The sequence below is a fragment of the Chlorocebus sabaeus genome, chromosome 14 (assembly GCF_047675955.1).
Source record: "Chlorocebus sabaeus isolate Y175 chromosome 14, mChlSab1.0.hap1, whole genome shotgun sequence".
In the NCBI taxonomy this organism is placed as follows: Eukaryota; Metazoa; Chordata; class Mammalia; order Primates; family Cercopithecidae; genus Chlorocebus; species Chlorocebus sabaeus.
In genome coordinates, this window is record NC_132917.1 from 61,614,024 (window position 1) to 61,639,021 (window position 24,998).

At 43.3% G+C, this 24,998-nt stretch overlaps 1 long non-coding RNA gene and 1 pseudogene across 1 annotated transcript; both read left to right on the forward strand.

Moving 5' to 3' along the window:
• The first annotated feature begins 14,998 nt into the window (after window positions 1-14,998).
• On the forward strand, window positions 14,999-19,808 carry LOC119627115 (uncharacterized). Its single transcript, XR_005243155.2, has 3 exons — window positions 14,999-15,164; window positions 18,709-18,769; window positions 19,112-19,808. It is a non-coding gene; the product is annotated as an uncharacterized lncRNA (long non-coding RNA).
• A 4,284-nt stretch (window positions 19,809-24,092) lies between these two features.
• Window positions 24,093-24,487, forward strand: LOC103220188 (small ribosomal subunit protein eS24-like; annotated as a pseudogene).
• The last annotated feature ends 511 nt before the right edge of the window (window positions 24,488-24,998 follow it).

Below are 24,998 nucleotides of genomic sequence, written 5' to 3' on the forward strand. Positions count from 1 at the left end.
GAAAATTAGGAAATGTTTTGAAGTTTTTTTTAAAAAAGAAAATAGGACATAAGGAAACTGTGAGATGCAGCTAAAGCAATGTTTAGAGGAAATTTTATAGCATTAAAATGCTTATATTAGGCCAGGCAGGGTGGCTCATGCCTGTAATCCTAGCACTTTGGGGAGGCCCAGACGGGTGGATCGCTTGACCTCATGAGTTTGAGACCAGCCTGGGCAACATGGCAAAACCCAATCTCTACAAGAAATACAAAAATTAGCCAAGCATGGTGGTGCATGCCTGTGGTCCCAGCTACTCAAGAAGCTGAGGTGGTAGGATGCCTTGAGCCTAGGAGGCAGAGGGTGCAGTCAGCTGAAATAGTGCCACTGCATTCCAGCCTTGGGGACAGAGCAAGACTCTGTCTCAAAAGTAATAATAATAATAGTAAATGCTTATATTAGAAAAGAAAGCTCTCAAATCAATTACCTCAGTTTTCATCTTATGAAAACTAGGAAAAGGAAGAGTAAAATAAGCCCAAAGCAAGCAGAAGAAAGGAAATAATAAAACTAAGAGCGTAAAAATCAATTAAATTGGAAACAGAAAAATAGAGAAAAATTAATAATCCAAAAGTTGGTTTTTTTTAAATGATCAATAAAATTGACAAACTTTTAGCAAGACTGACAAAGAGATAATACAAATTACCCATATCCAGACTGAAAGAGGCCGTATCAGTACAAACTCTACAGACATTAAAAGGATAATAAGAGAACAATATAAACAACTTTATACACATAAACCATATACACATTAACTCAACAACTTAGATGGAATGGACCAATTCCTCGCAAACCACTGTTAAAAGAAAAACTTCAGCTAAATTAAATTTAAAAGTGTTTAACTGAGCAAGGAATGATTCGCAAATCGGGCAGCCCTCAAAATCACAGCAGATTAAGAGAGACTCCAGGATTATAAATCATACTGCTATAAAGACACATGCACATGTATGTTGATTGCAGCACTATTCACAATAGCAAAGACTTGGAATCAACCCAAATGTCCATCAGTGACAGACTGGATTAAGAAAATGTGGCACATATACACCATGGAATACTATGTAGCCATAAAAAAGGATGAGTTTGTGTCCTTTGTAGGGACATGGATGCAGCTGGAAACCATCGTTCTCAGCAAACTATCGCAAGAACAGAAAACCAAACACTGCATATTCTCACTCATAGGTGGGAACTGAACAATGAGACCACTTGGACTCGGGAAGGGGAACATCATACACCGGGGCCTATCATGGGGTGGGGGGAGGGGGGAGGGATTGCACTGGGAGTTATACCTGATGTAAATGACAAGTTGATGGGTGCTGACGAGTTGATGGGTGCAGCATGCCAACATGGCACAAGTATACATATGTAACAAACCTGCATGTTATGCACATGTACCCTAGAACTTAAAGTATAATAATAAAAAATAAAAAAATAAAATAAAAAATAAAAAAAAAGACTCCAGCGCAGCCATGTAGTGGAAGAAGATTTATGGACAGAAAAAGGAAAGTAACGTACAGAAAATGGAAGCGAGGTACAGAAACAGCTGGATTGGTTACAGTTCAGCGTTTGCCTTATTGGAACATGGTTTGAACAGTTGGTTACATTTGATTGGCCAAAACTCAGTGACTGGCACAGGTGTGGGCTATGTTCGGTTTATGCCTCCACTTGTTATAGTTCACGGTGTATAGAAAAACCTTTAGGTCGAACTTAAATATTCAAGGAGGCAGCTTTAGGCTAAACTTGATTTAACACCACAAACTACTAAAATTCACCCAAAATGAAATAGGGAGGGATGAAGAGGGAACAAGCCCCACCTCATTTTATGATGCTATCATTAGGCTGATATTAAAATCAAAGACATTACAGAAAAGAAAGCTACGCATTAATGTACCTTAATGCCAGAAAAATCTTCAATAAAATTTAATTCAGTAACAAAAAATTGACCACATCATGACCAAGCAAGGATTATTTTGGGAATGTGAGACTGGTTCCATATTTGAAAATCAATGTCAGCCGGGCACAGTGGCTCACACCTGTAATCCCAGCACTTTGGAAGGCTGAGGTGGGCGGATCACCTGAGGTCAGGAGTTTGAGATCAGCCTGGCCAACATGGTGAAACACCGTCTCTACTAAAAATACAAAAATTAGCCAGGCATGGCGGTGGGCACCTGTAATCCCAGCTACTCAAGAGGCTGAGGTAGGAGAATCGCTTGAACCCAGGAGGAAGAGTTTGCAGTGAGCTGAGATCTCACCATTGCACTCCAGCCTGGGCAACAAGAGCAGAACTCCCTCTCAAAAAAAAAAAAAAAAAAAAGAGAGAGAGAGAAAATAAAATCAATGTCATCTACCATCTTAACAGCCTAAGGAAGGAAAACTACATGATTGTTAATTGATACATAATTACCAATCGTGTATCAATTGAGAAAAATAGAAAAGGTAAATGCCAATTTATGACTGAAAGAAAATAAAAGCTCTCAGCAGACTAGGGATAGAAGGGACTTCCCTCAACATGATAGAGGGTATCTTCAAAAAAAAACCTACAGCTAACATTATCCTTAGTGATGAAAGGCTGAATGCTTTCCCCCTCAGATTAGGAACAAGGCACAGCTGTCTACTCTTACCACTCCTACTCAGCATGGTTATGGAAGTCCTAGCCAGTTAGCAAGAGAAAGAAAGAAAAGGCACACAGATTAGAAAGAAGGAAAACAACACCACAAGAACAACAGCAACAAAACCTTTCTTTATTTGCAGATGACATGGTTGTTTACAAAGAAAATCCTAAATAATCTGTCAAAAAAAAATCTAGGACAAATAAGTGAGTTTAGCAAGGTTGCAGGATACAAAACTCAGTTGTATTTTTTTATTACTTCTTTTAATTTAAAATGTTTAAGTGCTTAGTTATTTTTTAAAGCCAGGGTCTCACTCTGTTACCCAGGATGGAGTGCAGTGGTGCAATTATAGCTCACTGCAGTCTCCAACTCCTGAGAGCAAGTGATCCTCCCACCTCAGACTCCCAAGTAGCTGGGACTACAGGCATCCACCACCATGCCTGGCTAATTTTTTTATTTTTTGTAAAGATAGGATCTGGCTATATTGCCCAGGCTTGTTTCAAACTCCTGGCCTCAAGTGCTCCTACCACCTCGGCCTCGTATTACAGGTGTGAGCTTGAGGCCAGGCGTTCAAGACCAGCCTGGGCAACACAGCAAGACTGTCTCTACAGAAAATTAAAACTTAAAAAAAATTTTAAAAAAGAAAATTCTAGGAGAATTAGTGAATATTATTCCAATCTGAGGGACTAGGCAATATAATAGAAGACACTTTGAGGCAAATAGTTTTTAGGTTTAGGAGTAGGTCAGAAACCTAATGACAAGGACGTCCATCTGGGTGACACAGGGAGCAGCCAGACATTGAAAGACAATGGGAAACAAGCAAATCTCTGAGTAAAGTACTGGCAAGATTTACAAGGCTGGGGCTCGAGCCAGGCTCCTGGCCCAGCAGGGTGCTGCAACTGGAATCCAGTAACAAGGATTGAAAGTCAGACTCGTCCTTGAAGGAAAGCGACGGACTGACTCATTGTTCTTGAATGTGCACAGGGTCTCAGTTCATCTCCAGGATGGAAAGTACTGTTCTGAGTCCCTCACTAGTGCAGAGAGAGAAAGCAGTGTACCTCCAGGGATGTCTTGGAGATGGGGAGTGGAGGATTGGGACAGTTTTCATTGTAAAATGTGCCGTGAACAAAGAAATGCCTCCATAACATGAATGTTATTGAGTATCTGAGTTGTGATGTAGAATGTCATGTTTCTGAGATTTCTCGGGGACAATCCATACCATCTGTATCAGTCAGGATCCTGGAAACAGACAGGACGGTCACACTGGGTGAGGAGAGTTTATTAAAGAGGATGTTTATAAAGGCAAGGCTTAGACAAAATAAGGTGGATGGATGCCAGGCATAGTGGCTCACACCTGTAATCCCAGCACTTTGGGAGTTCAAGGTGAGAGTCCAGGGATTCAAGACCAGCCTGGGCAACATGGTGAAACGCCGTTCTACAAAAAATACAAAAATTAGCTGGGCCTGGTGGTGCGCGCCTGTGGTCCCAGGTACTCAGGAGGCTGAGGTGGCAAGATGGCTCAAGCCCGGGATGCAGAGGCTGCAGTGAGCTGAGATCTTGCCACTATACTCCAGCCTGGGCGACAGAGCAAAACTCCGTCTCAAAAAAAAAAAAAAAAAAGGGTGGGGGATGCTGTAGTACCCCCAGGCTAGTAACAGCAGGGAGCTATGACCCCTCCTAATGCTTGAAGGGGGAAAGAGTAGGGGTGGTTGCTAAACCCTTGAGGGAGAACTGGGTTGTGTGAGCCCTTGACGGGAGCCATAGCTTTCGCTAGAAGAAAAGCCAACCTGTGGCTATGTGGCAGTGGGGGAGCCAGGGAAATAAGCACCCCTTCCTCACTGTCTCACCAACTTCCTGTCAGGACAGCAACCCTCCACATGTGTTGAACCCACTAGAAGCCGGGAGGTAAGGGAGCCCAGTGATGCAGTCCAGGAGGGACCGCCTCTCAGGGCACAGAGCCGGCTAAAAAAGGCTAGAGAATTAATCTGAAGGGAAAAATAGAAGACTGTCTATGGCATGCACATTGCTATTAACTTGACTCAAAGAGGGTGTCCAGGCCTGAGTATTTTGGCTTTCTCATCTGTTTTTGCCTCTGTTATTACATCTTGGATTTTAGGCTTACCATAGGCCCTCTGTCCACTAAATTCACACACTCTCAGGGAGGGTCAAAGCTGAATCATCTCCAAACCCCTGGGTCACTATTAATTCCAATCAAAGCCAGAAAAGGAAAGCCGGGACAGGAGAGAGTAACTGGGACCAAGCGCATAACTGGAGCTCTTACTCCTCTGAGCATGGTGCCAGTTATTTAGCTGAGGGGGGAGGCAGCCCTACAGTGCCCTGTGAGGGAACAGAAGCGCAGCCCTAGGAGGCAGCCCTCCCTGGCTGGAGGAAGGGGCTGAGCATGAACCAAACCTCTGTGAGGGGGTTGTTATCACTCTGCCGGATTCCGTCCAAATAAGTAAAGGCTCCAATTTCCACTGGAGCATAACTACCAGAAAATAATGAAAACTGGCCCAATGAAAGGAATACTCCGTTGGCAGCTTTCTGCTGCTTTTTTTTTGGACTTTTACCTTCTTGCTTTTTAAGTTTTTGCCACTGGCAGAATGAGATATGGTTCTTTTTTGCAAGAAAAAGAACCATACATTTTAGTGTAGAGAGACAGATGTAAAGAGAGACGTCTATAAAGACGCTAAGTGTATTACACTTAAATTGCCTTCTACCAATGCATTCTTTCATTAACATTAAAAATGAACAGTTGAGGCCCGGCGCAGTGACTCATGCTGGTAATCCCAGCACTTTGGGAGGCTGAGGCGGGCAAATTGTTTGCACCCAGGAGTTTGAGACCAGCCTAGGCAACAACAACAACAAAAAATTAGCCAGGCATGATGGTGGGCACGTTTAGTCCCACTACTCAGGAGGCTGAGGCGGGAGGGAGGATCATTTGAGTGTGGGAGGCAGAGGTTGCAGTGAGCCAAAGGTTGCAGCGAGCTGAGCTCACACCACTCCACTCCAGCCTGGGCGACGAGCAAGACCTTGTCTAAAAAAAAAAGAAAAACAAAGGGCGAGCACAGTGGCTCATACTGTAATCCCAGCACTTTGGGAGGCTGAGGCAGGTGGATCCCCTGAGGTCAGGAGTTCCAGACCAGCCTGGCCAACATGGCGAAACCCCGTCTGTACTAAACATACAAAAAATTAGCCAGGTGTGGTGGCGGGCACCTGTAATCCCAGCTATTCAGGAGGCTGAGGCAGGAGAATCACTTGAACGCAGGAGAAGGAGCTTGCAGTGAGACCAGATCGTGCCACTGTACTCCAGCCTGGGCGACAAAAGGGAAAGTCCGTCTCAAACAAACAAACAGACAAAAAACAGTTGTTATGATTGTGGAACATGCAGTGGAAGTGAGATGTAACTTCTTTATAATAATAGCCTATGTGCACATTTTAAATGAAAAGTATGTATGGCTTTTATAATTATTTTCCTTTTTTCTGTTATGTTTGTTCTGATTACATTTATTGAAATGTAAAAATAAAAATCAGCAATTGATGTACAATGCATGAGAATCAAAGGAAAATCTGGTGGTGTTTCTGATGCCTCTTGAACATTTCGAGATGTTTGAATAGGTGTCTGTGAATTTTCATTTACAAGGTTAGACTATTAGTCCAAAAATAGATTAGATTATCATTCCAAAAATAGATTAGAGAAATACCGTATTTTCAAAATGCGATATTTCTAGTGATTTGAAGTTTCTGGGTGAGTTTTTACAGTGCTTGAGGAAATAATACATTACACAAGTCATAAAAGTTTACAGCACTAGCAAGCGAGTGAAAGCATCTTCATCGTATCGCTTCTATGCATGTGTTTTAAACAAACTGTGTTTATTTGATTAGTCATATTTGGAATCAGAATTTAGACCGCTTATTGCTAGACAGCAAATGTAGACTGCAGGCCTTTTTTGTGCAGTTGAATGACATCAGAGCAGATTATTTTATCTATAGACCAAAAACAACACCACCACCCTTTGCAGGCTGAGTTTGTTTTTTTGTGACAGGGTCTCACTCTGTTGCCCAGGCTGGAGTGCAGTGGAACCATCTCGGCTGGCTGCGTCCTCCACCTCCTAGGTTCAAGTCATTCTCCTGCCTCAGCCTCCCGAGTACCTGGGATTACAGGTGTGAGCCACTGTGCCTGGCCCAGGCTGAGCTTTTAATTCTTTCCCTTTTCTGCACTAGCAAAGAGGCAAGAAAAGGTTGGTTTTTCTTTGTTTTTTTGTTTGTTTTTGAGACGGAGTCTCGCTCTGTCACCCAGGCTGGAGTGCAGTGGCACGATCTCGGCTCACTGCAAGCTCCACCTCCCGGGTTCACGCATTCTCCTGCCTCAGCCTCCTGAGTAGCTGGGACTACAGGCACCTGCCACCACGCCTGGCTAATTTGTTTTTTGATTTTTAGTAGAGATGGGGTTTCACCATGTTAGCCAGGATGGTCTTGATCTCCTGACCTCATGATCCGCCCGCCTCGGCATCCCAAAGTGCTGGGATTACAGGCTTAAACCACCATGCCCAGCCAAAAAATGTATTTTGTTTGTTGATGTTAAAGTATGATTTAAGACATATTCAAACTTCCCTTTATATTATCTCTACATATTAATAAAAATCTTTAAAATTAATAGCAGATATTGCAATTTGTAAAAGCATCAATTATGTCTTTACTTCGGTGATTTTAAATTATAGTTTCCCTGAATACTCAAATATTTAGCACAAATAGCTCCACGGAGATGATAAACTGCAGCTCAAACACAATTCAATTCCTTTATTCTCCAGTGTGTGTGATCTGTTTCCATGGAAATTACATGTTGACCAGGAATTGTAAAAATACTATATGCAAACATATCTTAGAAGCAGACCTTTTTAGAGAATAATTGTGATTTACTTTGAGTCACTCCATTGAAACTGTTCAAATAATAGAAAATAAAACTGTATTTTTCTTCAGCAGAGACCCTTCTGCAATTTCCCTTAGCTCCATATGTTAATCTAATAGTATTGGAGATTATAGAGACTTTAATTTGCCTTTTGGTGAGAGTAAAATTAAATCTTAATGATTTAGGTAAATTTATTCATCAAAAAAGATTAAGAACTTAGTCTGAGCAAGGTGTTGTTCAGGGTACTAAAAAGAACACAGAGCCATGTACCAATACCATAATTGTGTAAAATGGGATGACTATGGTAAAGCTGATGATCAATGTGCTCTGGGAGTGTGAAGGAGGAAGGGAGATAAAGGAAGTCTTCTTGCATGACATGACATTTAAACTGGGTCTTGAAAATGAGAACCTGAGGCTGGGCACGGTGGCTCACGCCTATAATCCCAACATTTTGGGAGGCCAGGGTGGGCAGATCACTTGAGGTCAAGAGTTCGAGACCAGCCTGGCCAACATGGCAAAACTTCATCTCTTCTAAAAATACAAAAATTAGCCAGGCATAGTGGCACATGTCTGTAATCTCAACTACTTGGGAGGCTGAGGTACAAGAATCACTTGAACCCAGGAGGTGGCAGCTACAGTGAACCGTGATCGCCCCACTGCACTCTAGCCTGGGCATCTGAGTGAGACTCTGTCTCAAAAAAAAAAGAAAAAAAGACTTGAGTAGAAGATGCTTCCTGGTGAGGGAAACCATCTAAGCGAAAGCATGGAGGTGGGAAAACCGAAGGCATGTTTGTGGAATGCTGAGAAATCCAACTGGCTGATATGTAAAGGACACTGTGGGAGATAAGATGAAAATTCAAGCTTATGGCTAGGCCTTGAATGCCATGCTAATTTGGATATTATGCTCAAGAGCAGTGTTGTTCTGTTAGGGGGACTATAATCTGGACTGCCAGAAGTTGAATGTTAAAAGACGAAAAAGTAAGGGAAGGAAAGAGATCAGTACATTGAGAAGAGTGGCCCTGAAAGGAGGAAGAGAATGGAGAAATAGCTTGAAGGACTAGCCGCCTTGAAAAATGGTTTATTTGAGACATATGGTGGTTTAAAAATATGTCCACAAGTTTTTAAAAATTCCTTTCTTTAAGAGGCAATGATGAATTCTGCTCCTTTAAATGTGGGCTGAATGTGGCAACTGACTACTAGCAAATAGAATGAGGCAGAAGTGACAGTGTGCCACTTCTGAGACTAGGTCATAAAAGGCACTGGGGCTTCCTTCCTGCTGACTTTCTCAGATTACTCGCTCTGGGGAAGCCAGCTGCCATGTTGTGAGGATGCTCAGCCTTGGAAGTGGATTCTCCAGCCCCAGTAAAGCCTTCTGATGATGACAGCCCTGGTTGACATCTTGATTGCAGCCCCGCGAAAGGTGCAGAGCTGGAACCAGCAGAAGCTAAGCTGGTCTCCTATTCCTGACCTACAGAAACTATGAGATCCTGTGTTGTTGTTGGATCTACTAAACTTTGAGGTAATTTGTGATGCAGTAATAGATAACTAATGCAGGAGGTTGGAAAAGGAGAGTCTTTTCTTTTCTTTTTTTTTTTTTTTTAGACAAAGTTTCACTCTTGTTGCCCAGGCTGGAGTGCAATGGCATGATCTTGGCTCACTGCAACCTCCACCTCCCGGGTTCAAGTGATTCTCCTGCCTCAGCCTCCTGAGTAACTGGGATTACAGGAGCACACCACCACACCTGGCTAATTTTTGTATTTTTAGTAGTAGAGGCAGGGTTACACCGTGTTGGCCAGGCTGATCTTGAACTCCTGACCTCAGGTGATCCACCCGCCTCTGCCTCCCAAAGTGCTGGGATTAGGGGCGTGAGCCACCACGCACAGCTGTAAAAGGAGAGTCTTAAACATGCTTGTGGATTGAGAAGAAGGAGCCAGTGGAGACCGAGAGTGAAGATCACACAAGGAGAGGGGAAATCATAGTTAGGTTAAATTCTGGAGGAAGTTTCTAGGGGGTAGGATCATCAGTAAAGAGTGAAGTTATTTTTGGAAAGGAAGAGTGAGGATCAGAAAAATTTTCAGATTTTTTGATCTGAAATGGAAGGTGATATCAAGTTCTTGGTTCCTTCATCAAAGGAGGAGATCAGGTCTTCTGCAGAGATAAAGGAACCTCTGGGATCAAGAGCTCCAAGAGCAGGAAAAATTGGAAGAGCTACTGTTTGATATCACTTAGACAATCAGGTAAAGCAAATAACACAATTCTCTCTAGCTAGGCTTAGCACCCTGGGAGAGTAAGCTGAGAAAGCAGACAGTGGAGCTTACCCAGGGGTGGGGATTAATAAGGCAGATACGAAAGATCAAGTGGGCAGAGGATTCTGAGATGCTAATGTAATTAAAGTGGCTGGGCATGAAGTCTAGACAGGGTACAAGGGCATCTGAAATTATAAGAGGAGTAATGAACCGAGAATATAAAAGGGCAGAACTTCCACAGCAACTATAATCTGTATAACACATCTCATGCTTTATTCATAAACTCCCTTAGTATCATGACCTTTTTTAGCATGTATGCCTAGTTGCCCCAGTGAGATAATAAATTCAGGGTAATGACCCAAGTTTACACAATTTGTACCCTCTTAGAGGCTAGCACTTTGCTCATAAGGATTCATATATTTGTTGAATCAATGAATAAAATCATTCTAGCATTGTGTGTGTGTGTTCTACTGTTTTTTTCTTCCTTCACAATAAGCATCTGATTGAAGATAAAGATCTGCTCCTGTTAGATAGTCAAAGTATTCCATCCTTGTCTTTAAGAGCCAGGGTTTCTGGATGTTTTTAAGAAGAATTATATAATTATTTAAAAAGGAACAATACCCGATTGGCTAAAGACAATAAGCCTAATTATGCCGATGTGAAGCAACCTTGAAATAAACCTTCGGTGATTTCTTTTCAATCTGACAAAAAACAGAATAAAAGTGAAAAGGTTTAGGGGGAAATAAGAGATCAGCATTCTCCTGGAAAATCAGGGGAAGTGGAGGCCTCTATTTAGAGGAATCTTGCAGAAGCTGAGATCCTCAGTGGGGGCTCTGAGAAGGGTGTCTGGTTTTTGAAGATTACTAGTACAAATGGATCCTTAGCCTCAGTGGACATTGATGTATCCTTTACCTGGCACACTTTTCTGTCATTGCTTCCCTGGAAAAAGTAGGCCTGTTAAAGTCTATTAAGAAAAAATTGAAAATAAGCTTTTAAACTACTAGATAGAGTCATTGACTGTAATGATATATAGGTAGTCCTTCCAATTTTACCACCTGCTCTTCTATGTATTATACATTCTCACTCCAACCCACCTTTCATTCAGTTCAGGTTTTTCTATATCAGCTGATGAATTGGTATTTTGAACTACAGTATGGTGATACAGTCAAGAGTTTCAGTTCAGTTTTGGCAGTCACTACCTTTCGTGATGAGTTTGTTTATGCAATTATTTGAATATTCGATTGCATTTTGCTCCTATTTTATTAATAAAATGAAGGGAAGCCAGTGGGCACAATGGCTCATGCCTGTAATCCCAGCACTTTGGGAAGTTAAGGCAGGTGGATCACCAGAGGTCAGAAGTTCTAGACCAGCCTGGCCAACATGACAAAAACCCATCCCTACTAAAAATGCAAAAATTAGCTAGGTGTGGTGGCAGGCACCTGTAATCCCAGCTACTCAGGAGGCTGAGACAGGAAATTCGCTGAAACCTGAGAGGTGGAGCTTGCAGTGAGCTGAAGTCACACCACTGCACTCCAGCCTGGGTGACAGAGGGAGACTGTGTCTCAAAAAGAAAAAGAAAATAAAAGAGAAAGAAAGAAAGAGAGAGAGAGAGAGAGGAAGGAAGGAAGGAAGGAAGGAAGGAAGGAAGGAAGGAAGGAAGGAAGGAAGGAAGGAAGAAAGGAAGGAAGGAAGGAAGGAAGGAAGGAAGGAAGGAAGGAAGGAAGGAAGGAAGAGAAAGGAAGGAAGGAAGGAAAAACCAAAGGGTTGATACCAATGATGGCAAGTGTAGTTTTCATACACTTAGTATGATTGAGACAAAGATAGAAATCATTTGGCTATTAAAAAGAAACAGAATTCAGCTACAATCAGATGCTGATTTTCCTCATTGAAAAGGAAAAAAATCAATAGAAGAACACATGTAAAGTGCTGGGATTGAGTTACCAAAAATTGTACCTGAAACTGAGGTGTAATGAGAAATTTTATGCTGGGCACGGTGGCTCACACCAGTAATCCCAGCACTTTGGTAGGCCGAGTCAGGAAGATCATTTGAGCTCAGGAGTTGGAGAGCAGCCTGGGTGACATGGCAAAAACCTGTCTCTATAAAAGAATGCAAAAACTAGCCGAGCATGGTGGCATGAGCCTGTATTCCCAGCTACTTGAGAGATTGAGTGGGAGGATGGCTTGAGCCCAGTCAGAGGTTGTAGTGAGCCAAGATCACGTCACTGCACTCCAGCCTGGGCAACAGAGTCTCAAAAAACCCAGTCAAAAAAAAAAAAAAAAAAAAAAAAGGTTGAACCCTCAAGGCTACTTCCAAACACAATACCTTAATCATATTCAAGAGAATAACAATTTTTGTATGTTGGCACAACAGAGATTTCCATAATGTAACTTTAGACAGCTGTTTTCTCTTCATTAGTTTAGTAGGCCAAATATAAAAGAGTTTGTTTATACAAACATTTTACAAGAAGTTGTGAAATCATGACACTGTGTTGTTGTATAATTGATAAGGTCTTTATGCATTTATTTTGAAGCACAAAAGAGTATATAAGTGGATGTCACAATGGGCAACTTCTTTTCTTCAGTGCCTCCATCAAATCCATAGAAAAGATGCATGTTCAGCAAACCTTGATGTTTCCATAGAGATGTAGGGCAGAAAATGCCAGGACAAATTTTACAAATCAACTAAACTGATAGTGCCATAAATAAGAAAGGAGAAATGAAAATTATATATTTCTCAAGTCTCACACCAAATCCAAATGATGCTTTTTAAGTGCTTTAAAGACATCCCACTGGAAAATAGATCATGGTTTTATTTGCCTTCTTCCAATTAGAAAGATTGCTGCTTCATTCTGTATGTTGGTCACCAGAGAGCTTACAATGGTGAGAGCATGGAAGGAAAAGAAATACTCATCATCTGGCAAGCAGCTCAAAGCAGATGTTGTACCACGCAGTTCAGGCAAAGTCACAGCATCATAGATAAAGGAGCAGGCTTTACTGGGAAACTTATAAGCTGAGAGTCTGCAAGAGAAGGCATGGGGGATATGCTGGGACCAGGGCTGTTACAGGAGGTAGCTAGTGAGGTATGGGCAGGGCAGGAGAGGGCTCCCCTCACGCACACACCAGGAGTGTCCATCGACCATCAGGTGATGGTCTGGCAGTTGTTAACTGTCTTTCTAAAGTAATAATTGGTCACAGCCACCACCAGGGAAAGGCAGTCTCCTAATAACTAGAAAATGCTTGGCCGGGCCTGGTGGCTGTAATCCCAGCTACTCGGGAGGCTGAGGCAGAAAAATTGCTTGAACCCAGGAGGCGGAAGTTGCAGTGAGCTGAGATGGTGCCACTACACTCCAGCCTGGGCAACAGAGTGAGATTCTGTCTCAAAAAGAAAGAAAGAAAGAAAAGAAAATGCTTGAAGGCTGGGCATGGTGGCTCACGCCTGTAATCCCCGCACCTTGGGAGGCTGAGGCAGACGGATCACTTGAGCCCAGGAGTTCAAGACCAGCCTGGGCAACATGGCCAAATCCCATCTCTACAAAAAATACAAAAACTAGCCGGATATGGTGATACACGCCTATAATCCCAGCTACTCAGGATTGAGGTTGGAGGATTGCTTGAGCCTGGGAGGCCAAGGTTACAGTGAGCCAAGATGGCACCACTGCACTCCAGCCTGGGTGACGGAGTGAGACCCTGACGAAGAAAAGAAAGAAAAGGGAAAGGGAAAGGGAAAGGGAAAGGGAAAGGGAAAGGGAAAGGGAAGGGAAGGGAAGGGAAGGGAAGAACTGGTGATCAGCAGCTTCCCGATAAGATCTCAGGAGTGGGAAGAAATAACACGAGACCCTGGAAGCACGCCAACGTATAAAACCCCAAGTCAAGAGTTTAAACAGTGCACTTGGTCTCTCAAGTCGTCCACTTGGCCCTCTTCCAAGTGTACTTTCCTTCCTTTAGTTCCTGCTCTAAAGCTTAATAAACTTTCACTCCTGCTCTAAAACTTGCCACAACCTTTCTTCGGCCTTATGCTCCTCATTCGAATTCTTTCTTCTGAGAAGGCAAGAATTTCTTCTGAGAAGGCAAGCAGATGTTGTACAACGGAGCCCAGGCAAAGTCACAGCATCATAGATGCAGACCTGCAGGGAACTACCACCACTAACAGGGTGTTCTGTTGGACAGCTCATAGTGAGCATTCCAGTGAAGGCACATCCCTCCCTTTTTATTCTCTCTTTTTCAAGACCAAAACTTGAACATTCTTATCCGTGGGGTCCACATAGACAATGTGGCATCAGGCTGTCTTGATGTAGATGCCAAGAGTCAGGAGTTATCTGAGAAGGCCAGTTGCCTCTTATCTGGAAGTGTTGGGTGCCCACTGGAAGTTGCAGCCCCTCCAGCGGGGAGGGAGAAAGTCATGGGAAGCTGAGTTTGGAAGAAATAGGAAGGCACTGGGTTACAGCTCTTCCCCCGTCCTGGAAGCCCAGAGTCATCTTCAGACTCTACTGTTTCACCACTGGCACTGGTCAGTGGCATCATCTTTTAATATAAAAAGCCATAAAGGGGCCCAGTGCGATAGCTCATGCCTGTAATTCCAGCACTTTGGTTGACCGAAGCAGGAGAGAACAACTTGAGCTCGGGAGCCGGAGATCAGCCTGGGCAACATGGCGAGACCTCCATCTCTAAAAAAAAATATAAAAAGTTAGCTGGGCATGGTGGCGGACGCCTGTAATCCCAGCTACTCGGAGGTTACCTTACCACTCCACTCCAGCCTGGGCAACAGAGTGAGACCCTATCTCAAAAAAAAAAAAAAAAGGTCATAAAATTTAGGATTCTATTTCTATGAGCATCTTCAGATGCCTTCTCCTTGTTCACAGCTCCTAGGACCTTTTATTTTATTCTAGTTTAAGCAAAATTTAAATATTTTTAAAGTTGGCAGTTAAAATCACGAAGAAAGGAGATCGAGATCAGCCTGGTCAATATGGTGAAACCGCATCTCCACTAAAAATACAAAACTTAGCCGGGCGTGGTGGCTCGCGCCTATAACCTCAGCTCCTCGGGAGGCTGTGGCAGAAAAATCGCTTGAACCCGGGAGGCGGAGGTTGCAGTGAGGCGAGATCATGTCACTGCGCTCCAGCCTGGGCGACAGAGCGAGATTCCGTATAAAAAAAAAATAAAAGAATTTTAAATATTTGTGCCTTCCGGCCTCGGCGATGAAGTTAGTTCTCTTTGAAGGCTGCCGCTAACTCATTGCCACCTGCTGGAGAAGAGAAGAAGTGCAGCCGGACGCCTGCCGCCGTGTCTGGCCTGTGCCGCCGCCTCCGCAGCCCGAAATCATCCCGCGCTCCAAGGCACCGCCCTGGTGCTCCAAGTGAAGGCTGAAGAACGGTATGTGCTATGTGCGGTGGGCTCTGGCAAAGGCGGGTTCCCGCCCTTTCCATTCCTGTGGAGTGTGGTGTGTGCGACCTGCACCCTTCCCTTTACTGTGGGGGTGGGCACCCCGGCGAAAAACAAAACAGCAGGCAGACTCCCCTGCTGGAGAGAAGCCGGGGAAGTGCAATGGTAAGAGGAGCGGTGGCCACACCTGCTGCTGTGAGGATCTGAGCAGGGTTGGGTTTTTGTTGTTGTTGTTGTTTGTTTTTGTTTTTGTGTTGTGTGTGTGTGTGTTTTAATTATACTTTAAGTTCTGGGATACATGTGCAGAACCTGCAGGTTTGTTACATAGGTATACATGTGCCATGGTGGTTTGCTGCACCCATCAACCCATCATCTACATTAGGTATTTCTCCTAAAGCTATCCCTCCCCTAGACCCCACCCCCCGACAGGCCCTGGTATGTGATGTTCCCCTCCCTGTGTCCATGTGTTCTCATTGTTCAATTCCCACCTATGAGTGAGAACATGCGGTGTTTGGTTTTCTGTTCTTGTGATAGTTTGCTGAGAATGATTGTTTCAAGCTTCATCCATATCCCTGCAAAGGACATGAATTCATCCTTTTTTATGGCTGCCGTTTTTTAATTTTGTTTGGTTTTGTTTTTGGAGATGGAGTCTTGCTGTGTCACCCAGGCTGGAGTGCAGTGATGCGATCTCAGCTCACTGCTCACTGCAACCTCCACCTCCAGGGTTCAAGCAATTCTCCTGCCTCAGCCTCCCAAGTAGGCCCGCCATCACGCCAGGCTAATTTTTTTTTTTTTTTTTTTTTTTTTTTTTTTTGTAGAGGCAGGGTCTGTCTTTGTTGCCAAGGCTGGTCTTGAACTCCTGGTCTTGAACTCCTGGTGGGGGTATTCCGCCTGCCTCAGCTTCCCAAAGTGCTGGGATTATAGGCGTGAGCCACGGCACCCAGCCTGGAGCAGCTTTGATGTGCTTCTATAGTATGTGAACAGGTGAAGTTTACTTATTTAGGCTAATGTCATATGACCTTAGGAATAAAAATTAGAGAAAGCAATTTTCAAGCCTGCTCTTGTAGGTATAAAATTAGGCCTGTAAGCAAGAGATTTGAAAACTCGTTCACCACAGACCACTGACATTTTTCACGGCTCCAAGAAAGTAGTTAGATGTATTGAATACCTAAGTATTTAACTGTTGTTTGTTTCAAGAATATCACTAGGGCTGCCGGGCATGGTGGCTCATGCCTATAATCCCAGCACTTTTCGGAGGCCAAAGTGGGCGGTTCACTTGAGGTCAGGAGTTAGAGGCCAGCCTGGCCAATATGGCGAAACCCTGTCTCTACTAAAAATACAAAAATTAGCCCCACGTGGTGGCTGTGCACTTGTAATCCCAGCTACTCGGGAAGCTGAGGCAGGAGAATTGCTTGAACCTGGGAGGTAGAGGTTGCAGTAGGGGAACCTGCTAGGGGAAATTGTTTTTCAAATCCATCCACTTCTTTTCTTCCCAACTGAGTCATAGTTCAGGGAACCACACTCTCTCCCCTAGATCTGCCTCTCCCTACCCTGAGGGTTCTCTGCTTCCAGGCTTGCCAGCATCTGAGCCATTCGACAGCAAGTAGAATGATCATTATAAAATGCAGATCTGAGTATGTCTTTGCCCTGCTTGAAAATCCTTCAATGGCCTGGTGTCGTAGTGCACACCTGTAATCCCTACTATTTGGGAGGCTAAGGTGGGAGGATGGCTTGAGCCCAGGAGTTGGAGGCTGCAGTGAGCTATGATTGCCACTGCACTCCAGCCTGGGTGACAGAGTGAGGACCTGTCTAAAAGAGAAATAAAGAGAGAGTGTGAGAAAGAGGAGGGAAGCGTGGGGAGAAGAAAGAAAGGCGGGGGAGAGAGAGAGAAAGATGAAAGAGAGAAAAAAGAGAGGGAGAGAGGGAGGAAGGAAGGAAGGAATGAAGGAAGGAAAAAAGGGAAGGAGGGAGGGAGGGAGTATGAAAGGAAGGAAGAAATGAAGGAAGGAAAAAAGGGAAGAAGGGAGGGAGGGAGTATGAAAGGAAGGAAGGGAAGGAAGGAAGGGAGGAAGACAAAGGAAAGGAAGGAAGGGAGGAAGGAGGAAAGGAATGAAGAAAGAGGAAGGGGAAGAAAAGGAATAGAAGGAAGGGATCCTTTCATTGTTTTGGAGTCCAAACCCTCTAATAAGTTTATAAGGCCACTCTGGGGCTGGCCCAGCCTCTTCTTTTAACCTGGTGCTTGTGCCATGCAGCCTCCCTTTCTCAAGCACATCACTTCTGGGCCTTTATACACACCCCCTTCCCTCACACAGTCACTGTTGAAGGAAATGGCTTTTTTCTTCTTCTTCAGGCCTTAGCTTCCTTTTGGAAGAGGCCCCTAGCCTCCCTGAGACTGGCTGGGTTCTGCTTCACTCTCACAGCCCAACCCAGCCTAGCACAGTCCCATGGACCATTCACAGCCCATGAGAAGTTAGGTCCTCTCTCCATCCCCTTACACTTCAGGCTCCCTGAGGGCAGGACCAGGTCTTGTTGACTTTTGTATGCCAGTGTCTAGTGTGCCTGGTCCATAATAGGTGTTTAGAAACTAGGAACTTGTTCATCAGTGGGAACACATGGACACAGGGAGGGGAACAACACACACTGGGGCCTGTCGGGGGCGCTGGGGGAGGGAGGGACTTAATACCTAGGTGATGGGTTGATGGGTGCCGCAAACCACCATGGCACACATTTACCTATGTAACAAACCTGCACGTTCTGCACGTGTATCCCAGAACCTAAAATTAAATTTTTTTTTAAAAAAGGAACCTGTTCATGTTGCATGAATAAGTGGAATATTTGAAACATTTTTAATTCCCAAGAAAAAATATGTATGCCATCAATTTTATGGACTAAATTAGAATCCAATTCTTTAAAAGTAGGTTTTCTGATAAAGGAGAAATTCCCAATTTACTGTCATGGTTTGATTTAAAAAAAAAACTGATGTGAGAAATGAAATTAAAATGTTTGGCCAGGCGTGGTGGCTTATGCCCCTAATCCCAGCACTTTATGAGGGCAAGACAGGAGGATCACTTGAGCCCAGGAGTTCAAGACCAGCCTGGGCAAAATAGCAAGATATTGTCTCTACAAAAAATAAAATAAAATGTCCCCCCAAATCTGTTATAAATGAGATAAGACCCATGAGAATCATTCAACTCTTTCTTTTCTTAGACCTGACTTTCTCAATAGAATGTGTATTACTTAAGAATGAGAGTTTTTACAAGACTAAAATACTATTCTGAAAAATAAGTGTGACTTTGCACTGATTAAATTTGGCCATAGTTAATTAATCTGTAATATTTGATATGGTTTGGCTGTGTCCCCACCCAAATCGCATCCTGAATTGTATTTCCCATAATCCCCACGTGTGATGGGAGGGACCCAGTGGGAGATAATTGAATCATGGGGGTGGTTACCCCCATGCTGCTGTTCTCATGACAGTGAGTGAGTTCTCATGAGATCTGATGGCTTTATAAGGGGCTTTTCCCAATTTGCTCAGCACTGCTCTTTCCTGCTGCCATGTGAAGAAGGATGTATTTGCTTCCCCTTCCACCATGATGGTAAGTATCCTGAGGCCTCCCCAGCCCTTCGGAACTGTGAGTCAATTAAACTTCTTTCCTTTTTTAATTACCCAGTCTTGGGCAGTCCCTTATAGCAGCATGAGAATGGACTAATACAATATTCTTTCCTATTAAAGAAAACTTTATTTGAATAAAGTTTTGAATAAAGTTTTGAAAAAAATAAAAATATTTATTTGAATAAAGTAGAACACTTTTTTTTTTTTTTTGAGTCTAAAAGCAGGTAAAGTTTAAATTCTGGACCTCCAAACCAGATTTCAGAAAGACTTAATCGTGCCAGAATCACCTTATTATTAACAGGGTTTGTTTGTGCCTTCATTCTAGGGGCTCTCAAACACACCAAAGCCTGCTAAGGCTCCAGCTCTCTCTATGAAGCAAGACACCCCTGTGTTCAGTGGCATTCGGCAAGGACCCTGAGGTCACAGCCTGGTTTTGTGATGTGGTGATAACGACTTTAAGTGGTGAACGCCAAAGATTTTATATTCTGTGTGCAAATCATGATGGGTCTAATGGCACAGCATGTAAAATTTCTCAAGTATTGCTTTGCCACCTCCACTGCTCATTAATTTAACTTGGTAGGAGTTTCTTGATGGAAGACAATCAAACATTTTTATGAATGAGTCGCAAATACTATTACACTGATTCTTTGGAAAATGTAATTCTTATTGTTTTATAAGAAAACAGTCATCACCTGCAATAGACTGATGTTTGTGCTCCCCTCACCCCCAACCAAATTTATATGTTGAATGTTGAAATTCTATCCACTGGTGTGTATCAGGAGGTGGGACATTTGGAAGGAAATAAGGTCATGAGGGTGGAGCCTTCATGAATGGGATTAGTGTCCTTATAAAAGGGGACCCCAGAGAGCTCTCTGGCCCTCCTTCTGCTTTGTGAGAATACAGCAAGAAGATGGCTGTGTCTGAACCAGGAAGTGGACCCTCAGACACTGACTTTGCTAGCACCTTGCTCTTATACTCCCCATCCTTCAGAACTATGAGAAATAAATCTGTTGTTGAAGCCACTCAGTCTATGGTATTTTTATTACAGCAGTCTGAACAAACTAAGACATCATGTTTCTTAGTTTTCCAGAAATAAACATATTTTCCAAGGACAGAAAAGGACAAAAGCAGAAAGCAAAAGATACTTCCTGGTATTCTCCTGGTAGGAATTTTCCTCCAGCTACAAGAACATTAGTGTAGTGGGCTGAACAATGGTTCCCTAAGATAGCAAGTCCTAATCCCTAATACCTTTGGAACCTGAAAATGTTACCTTATTTGGAAAAGGCTCTTTGAAGATGTGATTTTTTTTTTTCAGATTTATTTTTAGATAGGGAGATTATCCTGGATTATCCAGGTGGGTCCTAAATGCCATCACATGCATCTTTGTAAGAGATAGGCAGAGAGAGATTTGAGACAGACATAGAAGAGGTAATGTGAAAACAGAGGCAAATATTGGAGTGATGCTTCCACAAGCCAAGGAATGCCAGCAGCCATCAGAAGCCAGAAGAAGCAAAAAGAATGAATTCTCAGCTGGGTGTGGTGGCTCATGCCTGCAATGTCAGCACTTTGGGAGGCCAAGACAGGTAAATGGCTTGAGCCCAGGAGTTCAAGACCAGCCGTAGGCAATATGATGTAACCCTGTCAGGAGGTCAGGAATTCAAGACCAGCCTGGCCAACATGGTGAAACCTTGTCTCTACTAAAAATACAAAAATTAGGCGGGCTTGGTGGCAGGCACCTGTAATTCCAGCTACTCAGGAGGCTGAGGCAGGAGAATCACTTGAACCCCGGAGGCAGAGGTTGCAGTGAGCCAAGATTGCACCACTGCACTCCAGCCTAGGTGACAGAGTGAAACTCTGTCTCATAAAATAAAATAAAATAAAATAAACTGGACTTCAGGGAAATAGGTCTGTAGCAAACTGCTCAAATCCTAATGCGATGTTGTAACCAGAGCACTAAAAAAAAAAATCATAATGCTGATAAAAAAAAAAAAAAAAATGAGCCCATTCTATCTGCACTTGCATGTGCACCCACCTTCATCGTCAGCCAGCCTTTGCAGCATCAAACCCTTGGGCTCACACTACCCACTCTGAGATGTAGACACGTGAGGGAATTAGAGATCATCTTCATTGGGAAAAAAGGCTTCTGGAATTAAATGAATGACATGTACACATAACTTCTTCGTCTGCATTTTTACCAGATAGCTTAACATTGGGGAAAAACTCATGGTCTTTAAAGTCAGTATATTGCCACTACTTGCACAAAAGGAAAGTATTTCTTCAGGTTTTGTTTTTTTTTTTCCTTTAAGATCTTCATACATTGCTTCAAAATATTAATGTGCAATGAAAAATAGCATAGAAACCGTGTGACTTCCATGTTATGCTGTCCTCAGTGCCCTAATTACCAATTTACATGTGACCTATTATTACAGAAACACATCATAGAAGAAAGGACTGTGTTCAGGAGGTTAGGGAGGAGAAGATTTTGTGTAGCAATGATCTTGTTACTTGGTCTTATTGGAGCTATACAAAAGGCACAAAAATGGAAATATTGAACGTATTAGTCAGCATTGTATCTGCATGCATGTAAACAGAAACTCAACTACCATGTCTTTACCAAATAGGGATTTGTTTTTCCACATGGTCAGGATTCAAGGGTGGGCAGGCCAGGCTGCTGCAGCTGCTCTAGGGACCCAGGTTCCTCCTAGCTCCCTGTACCGTCCTTAGATTGTTGCTTTCATCTTCATGGTGGCAGGACAGCTACTTGACCATCAAGCATCGTGTCCATGAGTCAGGCAGGAGGAAGAAGGACAATGGGCATGTTCCTGGAAGCACCACGAAGCCACTGTTTACAGAGCTGAGAGTTGGCCAGATCATGTCATAAAGTAACCCCAACTACAAGAGAGGCTGGGCATTCAATATTTTAAGTGGGTAGACTGTGCCCAGAATAAAATTGGATTCTGTGAGTAAATACAATGGGAAAATGGCTATTGGCAAGCAGCTGGCAGTGTCTGCCACATTGGCATAAAATGTGTCTTAAAGATGCTCATTATAAATCTGATATTTATTTATTTATTTGAGATGAAGTCTCACTCTGTCACACCCGGGCAGGAGTGCAGTGGTGCAATCTCAGCTCACTGCACACTCTATCTCCCAGGTTCAAGTGATTCTCCTGTCTCAGCCTCCCAAGTAGCTGGGATTACAAGCGTGCACCACCACACCCAGCTAATTTTTGTAGAGACAAGATTTCACCATGTTGGCCAGGCTGGTCTTGAACTCCTGACCTCAAATGATCTGCCTGCCTCAGCCTCCCAAAGTGCTGGGATTACAGGTGTGAGCCACCACACTCAGCCATAAATCTGCTGTTTATTGAACTCAGAAATTTCTTAGGAGGCCTTAGGGTTGATGCTCACAGGAAACAATTTTCCTCTGCAGGGAAATCTTAAAGAATACCACTTTAAAAATTACTGGATTGGCCTGGCGCAGTGGTTCATGCCTGTAATCCCAGTACTTTGGGAGGCCGAGGTGGGCGAATCATGAGGTTAGGAGTTTGAGACCAGCCTGGCCAACATAATGAAACCCCGTCTCTACTGAAAATACAAAAAAATTAGCTGGGTGTGGTGGCGAGTGCCTGTAATCCCAGCTACTTCGAAGGCTGAGGCAGTAGAATCCAGGAGGCAGAGGCTGCAGTGAGCTGAGATCGCGCCACTGTAGTCCAGCCTGAGCGACAGTGTGAGGCTCTGTCTTAAAAAAAAGAGAAAAAAATTACTGGATTAGGTTCGGCAGATGCTTTTGAATAATGTTTTTTGTTTTTTAGGTTTTCTTTGAGATGGAGTTTCACTCTTGTCACCCAGGCTGGAGTGCAATGGCACGATCTCGGCTCACTGCAACTTCCTGTGTTCAAGTGATTCTCCTGCCTCAGCCTCCTGAGTAGCTGGGATTATAGACGCGCGCCACCACGCCCGGCTAATTTTTGTATTTTTAGTAGAGATGGGGTTTCATCATCTTGGCCAGGCTGGTCTCAAACTCCTGACCTCAGGTGATCTGCCCACCTCAGCCTCCCAAAGTGCTGGGATTACAGATGTGAGCCACTGTGCCTGGCTTGAATAATGTTAATAAGGGGTTTTGAATAATGCTGCTAAAAGGACTCTAGGAATGTATACAATTTAGATTAAAAAACAAAACAAACACAAACTTCTATAATTTGCAGTCTCCCACATCTCTTCATTTGTAAAACGTATTACACTGAATCAAAACACATGAGACACATAAATCAGATTTAATTTTCAATTAGAATAAAACTCCTGATCTATTATCTGGGTAAAACTTATTAATCCCTGAAAGTTCTCTTTGAAATGAACTGTTTGTTATAACACATTCTGTAAAAACAAAAGTGCCACATTTAACTTCAGGAGAGCCAAGTGCGAGTGCCAGATCTTCCATTTATTAGTTGGTGACTGCAGGGGACATAAGACCTACGCAGGATCTGCTCCCACTTTGTTCCTTCTCTGGAGCACCCCAATCTTGCTCAAGTATCTCCCCATCCCATACCTACGAGAAACTGACCCCACCCCCAGCGCCATAGGTAATCCGCCCTTCCTCCAGTGATTTGGGCAGAAATGGGCATTAGTAAGTATAAGTTGGGATTCTAATTAATAATACTAATGTTGAAAAAATTACTCACTGTTCCACATCCCCACTCTAATCTATAAAACAGGGATGATGCTGTTGGCTCTATTTAACATAATCACCGTAAAGTGCTTTTTTATTTTGCAATATGGAATATATTCAGAAGATGGTATTGTGTGAAAAAGAAACAGAAGTAAGTGGACTAGCTTGGGACATTTCCTATAAACTGTTATTGTTGTATTTGGAAATTATGGAAGCTATTTTCTTTTAAAAACTATTTCAAATGTGTGCATTCAAATGAGTGTCAGGTACTTTGAATTAGTCACATTGTGAATTTCTGCATATATTTAATCAATCATCCTCCTATGCACCAGGCACCATAGTAGTTGCTAGGGTACAGTAATTCGCAAGATGGTCATAAGATGTAGCAGGGACTTTTCTTAGGAGCCTGCCGTGCACTTTCTCCAAAGCATGGAAATAAAGGAAAAGTTTTAGTTATCACAGGGGAAATTCCAGTCACCTAGTGAGCTCTGGGAAGTAAATGAGCAACTTGATAAGCAAGAAGGTAATGGTAGCTTAAAACAATAGCCAAGAAAGTTTGAATTCCAGGATGTTTTGCTCCCTACAGAAACTAAAGATAACTCTTCTCCTCCCTGGCTGTCTGAGGGTAGGCTGCCATCATGAACCACACGGTAACTATCCTAACTAGAAAGTTCATGACTACTTCAGAAGAAAAAGATGCTCATTGATGTCCTTCACCCCTGGAAGGCAACAGTGCCTGAGACAGAAATTCAGGGAAAACTTGCCAAAATGTACAAGACCACACTGGATGTCATCTTTGTATTTGGATTCAGAACCCATGTTGGTTGTGGCTTTGGCACAATTTATGATTCCTTGGATTATGTAAAGTAAAATGAACCCAAACATACCAAACACAGACTTGCAAGACAAGGCCTGTATGAGAAGAAAAAGACCTCAAGAAACCAACTAAAGGAATGCAAGAACAGAATGGAGAAAGTCAGGGGGACTGCAAAGGCCAATGTTGGTGCTGGCAAAAAGCCGAAGGAGTAAAGGTACTGCAAGGATGTTATCTGCAGTCATTAAGGATTTTTCACAACAGCATTAATAAGGCTGGGCGCGGTGGCTCACGCCTGTAATCCCAGCACTTTGGGAGGCCAAGGCGGGTAGATCACAAGGTCAGGAATTCAAGACCAGCCTGTAATCCCAGCTACTCGGGAGGCTGAGGCAGGAGAATGGTGTGAACCCGGGAGGTGGAGGTTGCAGTGAGCCGAGGTTGCACCATTGTACTCCAGCCTGAGCACAGAGAAAGACTCTGTCTCGGAAAAAAAAAAAAAAAAAAAAAAAAAAAGAGGCTTGGCATGGTGGCTCATGCCTGTAATCTCAATGTTACAGGAAAGGGGTCCTGATCCAGACCCCAAGAGAGTGTTCTTGGATCTTGCGCAAGGAAGAATTCAGGGCAAGTCCACAGTGCAAAGCAAAAGCAAATTTATTAGGAAAGTAAAGGAATAAAAGAATGGCTACTCCATAGACAGAGCAGCTCCCACGGCTGCCCATTTTTATGGTTA